Below are 8,274 nucleotides of genomic sequence, written 5' to 3'. Positions count from 1 at the left end.
ACAGAGAACAAACTATATAATATGTTATAATTTTGCTACAATTGCAAGAATACCAGCTCAATCAATGTCCATTTCTTGACAATACCTACAAATTGCAAGCAAATCTTAGGTTTAGCAGCAACAAAATACCAGCTGGAGCAATCAACTAAGCTAACTTCATTAATTAATTAGTAGCAGCAGCAACCTAGCAGCAGATATCATCTACAGTTCATTAGCCCAGCACGTCAGTAGTTAGTACAACCTTAGCAGCAGCAACCTAGCAGCACATACACGAGCGGGCTAGCAAGCAGCAACCCAAATCCTAATAGATTTATTCATCTACAACAGTTTGCAGATAGCACCACACCGTCGCACATACACACATGACACATCAGCACACGCCAGTAGCACATACATGTGAAGGAGAATAAAAGGGTTAGGGGATACTTGAGAGCTAAGAGCATGTCTAGTAGAGCCCCTAAACCCCTAAATCTGTAAAAATAACCGCTTTTTTACAGTTTTTGACGAAAAAATCGCAAAGACTAGAGCCCCTAAAACTGTAAAACTGTAAAAAAATTCCCAGGTCGGACCTGGGAATCCCTCCTTGGCCTGTAGAAACGAGGGTTGGGCAATCCAACCCGTCCCCGATCTGTAAACGTCTGGGACACGCGCGGGAGGGAACTTTCAGCTCCCTCTTCCTCCCTCTTCCTCCCTCCCCCGATCCCGCCGCCGCCGCCGCCCTCCAGCCCCGCCGCGGCCCGCCTCCACCGCGCCCGGCCTCCTCCGCCCCGCCTCCGCCGCGCCCCGCCTCCGCCGCGCCCCGCCTCCTCCGCCCCGCCTCCGCCCCGCCTCCGCGCCGCGCTCCGCCGCGGCCCGCCTCCGCCCGCCCTCCTCCCGCCCCGGCCTCCTCCCGCCCGGCCTCGCCTCCGCCGCGGCCCGCCTCCGCCCGCCCTCCTCCCGCCCCGGCCTCCTCCCGTCCCGGCCTCGCCCTCCGCCGCGGCCCCGCGCACCGGCCGCCCGTCGCCCCGCCCCCGCGCGCCGGCCGCCGCCGCCATGGACGCCTCCCCGCCCCGCCCGTGCCGCCCGTGGCCGCGCCGCCCGCCTCGCCGCCCGCCCCCGGCCCGCCGCCCGCCCGCCGCCCGTCGCTCCCGCCCCCGCCCCCGCCCGGCCGCCCACCCGCACGTCGCCGCCGTGGTCGCTGCGACCCACGTCGGCGCGAAGCGGCGGCGTGCGGGGCATCACCTCGTGCCGGCCGTCGCCCCCGCACCGGCCGTCGCTCCCGCCCCCGCCCCCGCACCGGCCGCACCACCCGCACCTCCCCGGGCACGGGCGAAGGTGTCCTCCGGTGGTCCTCGTGCTGCCAAGGCCAAGGCGGCCTCCTCCCCGGCGCCGAGGAAGGCCGTGGCCAAGAGGAGGGCCCCGGCGAGCTGCCGGTGGCCGCCGCCGTGCCGCCCGCCCCGGCCGCCCCGGAGGTGCCGCCCGCCCGGCCGCCGTTGTGCCGCCCGCCCCGGCCGCCGTGCCGCCCGCCCGGCCGCCGTGTCCTTCATGGACATGCTCAATGAGGTGGAGGTGGACATCAACGCTCCACCGCTTGATCCCTATAGGGATGATGATTTGGAGGGAGGAGAGGATGCGGAGGGAGGAGATGAGGAGGAGGAGGATGATGATGATGAAGACATCACGGAGATACAAGAGGAGGCGTTCACCGCCGTTGCTCGCCCCCGTCCGCTCGTCGAACTACACCGACGCGGAAGATATACTCTTGGTTCGAGCTTGGGCGTCGGTGGGGTTGGATGCGGGCACCGGTACCGACCAAACCGGTAAACGGTATTGGCGGCGCATCGAGGACGCCTACCTTAAGATGAAGCCGAAGAGGAGTGGGTTCGCCTCTCGCTCATTCCGGTCGCTTCAAGGCCGGTGGGACTTGATGAAGCCGGCATGTGCGCGTTGGAGTGCCGCCATGGACCAAGTGATGGATGCGCCGCCGAGTGGCACCGTGGAGAGTGACTATGTAAGTTTGCAAACCTCACATCGTATGGTTTCTCTCATGTGTGTTGTATGGTTTCTCTCATGTGTGTTGTGTGTGTTGCTTGGTTTGTAGGAGAAGATTGCCGGCTTGAGGTACAAGGAGATGGCCGGCTCCAAGGGCAAAGAATTCCCATTCAAGCATGTTTGGTCAATTCTTCAAACATATGACAAGTGGAAGTTGAGAGATGATGAAACCGCACCGAAGAAGTCCGCAATGCTTGACATGGATGATCCGGATGTTGAGGAGAGGAACTTGAACAAGCCCGAGGGAACCAAGAAGGCCAAGCTTAGGGTGAAGATGGAAGGAGAGGCGGCTAGCCTAAGGGAGAAGATGGATCATATGATGAAGGCAAGAGAGGCTTTGGCAACCAAGACGTTGGAGACAAAGCTTCTCATCACCGAGCAAAAGAAGGTGGTCAAGCTTGCACACATTGAAGCAAAGCGTGAGGAGGCAGCCCGCAAGGCCGACTTGGAGGAGAGGATGCTCAAGGTGAAAGAAGCAAAGGTATGGAAAGAACTCATGGTGGAAGAGAAGGAGCACATGATGATGTGCAAGAAAGACATGGATGAAGAGCAATTGCAATGGTGGAAGGAGTACAAGGAGGACATCGCCGAGAGGAAGAGGATGTTCCGAGGGTCCTCCTCTACCTTTGTAGTTGACACTACCATGAGCGATGGCGGTGTCGACAACTCGCATGATGGTGGGGTTTGATGGTGGTGGAGTGGCCTAGCATATGGCACCGACGTGTAATTTTTTGGTGATGGTGCCAATGTGAGATGGGCAAGATGATGATTATGTGATGTAAAAACTACTAAACCATGCATCCATGATTATTACTTTTGTAGTATGTTTGATGATTCATTGTGTTTTTGTGTCATATTGTGATGAATATGTGACAGGTTTAGAGGTTGGGGTTGAAGCAAAGAATAGAACCCCTAAACCCTCAAACCCCTAAAACGGAATATTCGTTACACGGGTTGGGTTTAGGGGTTCTATTCTTTGCCCCTGTTTTTCAACCTGTAAATGTGTCCAAAACTTGCAAATCTCGGCCTGTAAATCCTAGAAAACTTTTACAGTTTTAAGGGTTCTACTAGACATGCTCTAAGGCGTGGCGAACGGACGGCGGAGACGAGGTCGACCTCGATCTGGGGCTTGGGCGCCTGGGCGGAGAGGCGATGAGCTGGACGGGCAGCCTGCTTGGAGGAGGGGAGTAGACAACCCGCCGGCCTAGAGGAGGAAGTGAAGGGCGCTAGAGGGGTAGCATCGCCGGCGGAGCAGCAAGCTCATGGGTGGAGGGCGCGAGATGGGATGTGAGGGAGGCGGACGAGGGCAAAGTGTGCTTTGGCTATAGTAGCGGCGACTTGGTCCAGTCTACTGCTGCGGATCGGCTGGCTGGCATGGCGGAGATGGGACCCAGATCAGCTACGGACGGTTGGTGGCGGCGGCAGCGGCAGAGTAGGGATGGTCGGCGGCGAAGGTAGATGGGCGGCGACGGCGGTAGAGCCTAACCCTAGGAAGCGGCGGCGCTGGTTCCGTGGTTTGTGAGAGGCAAGAAGAGGGAGGATTTGTTGGGCTTGGCCCATTCGGCCGCGACACCGCGTGAGGAAATGCAATAAAAGAGGACGACGAAAGTAGGGGGAGAAGGGGAACACGTTCCTTCTTTTTAAGTAGTAGAGATAGAGATAGAGATAGAGATAGAATTTGAATAATGGAGCAAACTTTGCATCTTGTAACCTAATCTAAATCTATATATACTAATAATAAAGGAGCTAAGGTTTCTGCCGAAATTTTCGTCCAATAAATTTTTGGACGGTTTTGCCCTCCCACCACAGTACATAATACACACCATGCCATTGCATACCGTTTCGTCCTGTTTTTTTTTTGCATGGCCCGAACAATTCGTCCGACCCTAGGTTCAGCACACCCGTTTCCTTCATGGAAGCCGCGAGTGGCAACAAAACTGGCCCATTGGCCTGGATGGTTCGCGGGCTCTACTGCCTGCGACCAGCCCAGCCACCTAATGGCAAGACAATACCAATATGATAAAAAAATGAGATGATGCATTGATATTTTAGTCCCACCTCGCTGACTAATACTGATTTTTGCCTGTTTGTATGCTCGCAGATTTCCTAGATTATCAGCGAGCTGACTCAAAATAACAACGTGATCTGGATTCCTGAAGGAATTCTTTGGGCTGATGGAAAGAGGAAAACACTATGGAATTTGAGGAATTGCACACAGGCATGATATCGGATCAGATAAATTTGAGGAATGGGGAAAGAGACGGGATGGAGAGCGGCGCGCCAGGGGACGAGATCCCCGTCCCCCCACCAACTGTCGGCGCAAGTGGGGGACGAAAGACGTCGGAGGTCTATCTGACCAACACCCTTGGGAAACAAAGGGGGACAGGGAAGGGGCGGGGGCGCCCGACGGGGGATGAGGAAGTCGGCGTGCGGCGCTCTGCCTCTTGGACACGATGGGGAATTGGGTTTGTGCCCTTTAGGCCTTGTTTACTCCTATGGTATTTTCATCCCCTAGGGGTTTGGGGATGAGAGGGGATTGGGTGAAAACCCCCCTTTCACCCAATCCCCAATTTTCCCCTCATTTCCCCTCATTTCCCCACACCCTCCCCCACATCCTCTAGTTACTTTATTTTTTGGGGGTGAGAGGGGATATAAGAGGATTGAGATCAGATGATAAAAACTCAATCTTTGCATCCCAAGACGTGATAATGTACAATCAGTAAATTAAAAACTTTGTCTTTAACATAAACTCGGTGTCATGCAATTATGTTATGCAATCTTCTCGAACAATCACACACATATAAATAAATGCTCCACCCAACAGATGAGCAACCTCCGCCATAAAATCAATGTCATGCAGTTTGACAGTACATTAGAAGTCATGGCGCGCTCGCCCGCCGAACGTCGGAAACCACGCCACCGCCGCCAGAGGACCTCGAGCTAAAAATACATGCAGAGGTAAAATTTAGTACTGATACATCGCTTACAGATAGTTCAAATGTATAGTATCTGCAACTAGTGAGCAAAGGAATCGACAGCCACAAGCACTAACTACTAGAACAATACAGGGTGGTGGCATCATAGTTAAGCATCTAGTAAGGTTGGTGGTATCAACTATCTTACAAATAAAGTGCAAGCAGCTAAATAAAATAAACCACAGCTAGCAACAGGGTGTTGATCGGCTATAGCTAGCAGGTTGACCCTTTCCCCGAGTTGGATCAGACATAGCAGGAGGCAGAGACCGTCTATTTTTTGCATGCATTGAATCTACAGAGAGCTTATAGTGAGTGTGCAAATCAACACAGGAAACACAGACAGAGTAGTATCATTCTTGAGAGCTAGAATAACTTCCAATAACAACCAACAAATTATACTAGTATTGTACTACATCGATTGCTAGTTAGTTCTAGGAGTATCATTCTTGTACGCTTCACTGGAACTTGTAGTGCATTGGGTAGATAAAATTCTTTTGGAAATGCAGTAGCCCAAGGATCAGACCTCAAACCCATGATACTAGTAAAACCAAAATACTGAAGCTGAAGCCTGAACCACCACTTGTGCAGAAGTAAACCACCAACAAGACAATAGTGTTGCCATGACACGGATGATACAGTCAGAAAAAAGGTGGTGATATTGACATTTGGCAATGTGATAACACATACTACAAAACCATCACTACATGTATCGACAGGTTGCCTCCATTCTAATTTAGTACTGGATAGTTCAAATGTACAGTGACTACAACTAGGGAGCATCCTTATAATTTAACTAAGCCCATCCTTAAAGACCAAGTTCAATGCATACAACACTTGAGTTCAGATTCATATATGGCTAGATATATCACCTGACTCTAGGCTGGCACCATCACTGTCTAAATATATAAGCCATGTACTTAAACAAATGGACGCAACATCACTTGTTAATATCAACTAGCAATAATAAAAGGAACAGATTGAACAATTCAACCTGACAGTGAAGATATCAGCACATATAATTACTGGCAAGAGATAAAGCTATTCAGGCCATGCATGAAGTGGTATATTCAGGATACAACATTATATATTTAGGATACCGCATTATATATTTAGGATACAACATTAGCATATTAGAAGTTGCATTGAAGATATGCTTTGCCTGGAACATAAAGTGCAAGCAGTATTGCAGGTAAACGAAGTGAACAGATTTAGTTTCAGAGAGGCATGGTGAAGTTATTCATTTGCAGATCTAGTACAATTTGGACCATAATTGCAACTACACCAGCCAATCCCATGCGGCCATGCCATGTCCACTAAACGAGATAATGTTATTACAGGATTGTTACAAGGAACTACTGACTATGGATCAAAAGAAGAAAACAGGGCATATGCAGAGAAGAAGGTAAAACGGTACATACACATACCTCAAGTCAACTCTTGCAGCTCACCCCGGAGCCACATGATAGCTGACTCCTCGTCTTCAGTGACCCAAGTGAGGAAGGTCTCGCGGTTTTCAAGACTTTTGAAGACTTTTGAAGCCTTAACTCTCTCTTGACGGGTGAAGCCTTAACTCTCTCTTTTGTCACCAATATTGGTAAAAGTAAGAACATGAACTCCTCGTCGTCTTCCTCTCTCCTCTTCCTAATAAGCTCTAGCCTTTGTGTATTCATTATAGCACTAAAATAATAGCAATTAAAGGCAGACAATAAGAATACAAAAGCTAGATTGCATGGTTTCACATCAAGTACAAGCAGTAAATATGATTCATACCAAAAACAGGAGTTCTCACAAGTTCCCAAGATGGAGGTGGCTGATCCAATCCAACAATAGGCCAAGGTGCAGGTATCTATCAAAAAAAGAAAAAAGCTACTTAATCAGTTGCACATAACAGTCACATGAACTGCTGGGTCAACAAGCTGAGGCTCTTTTTGGGGAAAAGAAACAACAGGTTTAATGTTCTAGTTGCAACATATGCATAGCACTAAAACTCAAAATGGAAACCAATTGGCCAACAACAAGAACACGAAGGCAGTATGAAATCCTGTTAAATGCTACTGAAAATTTATCCAATGCTACCGCCATCATGTACAGATGCTCCTTAGTCTTTACTGGGTACTCAAATTCAGGAAACCAGTATGCAGATTGCTATCCACGGTAGAAAGTAAATGGTATCCAACAAGTATAGCTTAAATATAAACCAGTCGCTCTCAGAGTTCCTGGAAAACACAGGTCACTTGAACAGAGACAGCATGCCTAGCTAACCAAGATTACTGTTACATATGCAGAATTGGATATAATAGAGTTGTCGTTCATTGCTAAGACACTAGCTTTCTAGCCTACTGATTTTTCAACCGCAACAAACGAACCAACCAACCTATCCTATCTGAATACTACTACAGATAGGAGCTACAGACTAGCACAGACAGACGGTGAATAGCTAGCAGGCAAGGTGGTGCACCGGCTGCTCTTGGGTGTGGCCGGATCGGTTGGGTCACTGAGATTTGATCTGGCGGGACGGTGAGAAGTAAACAGCATCGAGCTACAGACTAGCACAAATCAGACGGTGAGTAGATAGCTAGGCGCGGCACCGGCCGCGGTTTATCCCTTCCCTCCCGCCGCGCACGTCGTCCAGGCAACCTCCGTCCGGGAGGTCCGTCGTGGAGGCGGCGGCACCAAGAAACCCTATGGAGGAGGGGAAAAAGGGAGGAGGCGCGAGGACTCACCGGGGACCAGTCGCCGGAGGAGGATCTCGTCGGCGCCGTCTTGATTTGCCCCGCCGCCGTCGCCTTTCCCCGCTGCCGTCGCCTTTCCCCGCCGCCGGTCGCCGCCTCGGTCGCTCGTCTCCCCTTTCCACGATAGAATACACGGGGTCGACCTCGTGGCTCAGAAAACCGGAGCGTGTAGGTTACCGGGTCGGGAAGATCTGGGATGGGCCGGAATATTACCCAAAAAAACCAGAGAAGTAAACGGGCCGTCCGGTAACTTTCGGGATTCGGTCGTGGGCCGGTATTTTACTCTTCCAAACCCAAAAATACCAGATAAGTAAACAAGGCCTTAATGTTGTGGCGGGCACGGGAAAGCAGCCGGTGGCCTCCATATGAGGGAAAGAGGAATTAACGGGGAGAGGATGGGATCATGGAAGTAGATGCGGGGATAAGGTTTGGCTGGGTGTGGTCGTGCAGTCCAGTGGTTAGAGCATCCCCACTCGTTGGCGCTCCCCACGCCCAAATCCGGCGAAATTTTCGTTCGGATTGGATCAATTTTTGGC

General features: G+C 51.3%; 1 long non-coding RNA gene across 1 annotated transcript; it reads right to left on the bottom strand.

The window, feature by feature from the left end:
* Window positions 1-4,791: 4,791 nt before the first annotated feature.
* Window positions 4,792-7,819, bottom strand: LOC124658059. The gene is made up of 4 exons (XR_006988993.1): window positions 7,730-7,819; window positions 6,777-6,852; window positions 6,431-6,683; window positions 4,792-4,971 (listed from the first exon to the last, which is right to left on the bottom strand). It is a non-coding gene; the product is annotated as an uncharacterized LOC124658059 (long non-coding RNA).
* Window positions 7,820-8,274: the final 455 nt, after the last annotated feature.

This window comes from Lolium rigidum, chromosome 5, assembly GCF_022539505.1.
Source record: "Lolium rigidum isolate FL_2022 chromosome 5, APGP_CSIRO_Lrig_0.1, whole genome shotgun sequence".
NCBI lineage: Eukaryota > Viridiplantae > Streptophyta > Magnoliopsida > Poales > Poaceae > Lolium > Lolium rigidum.
Note: the sequence above shows the minus strand (reverse complement) of the source record. Positions and strands in the feature narration are given on the sequence as shown.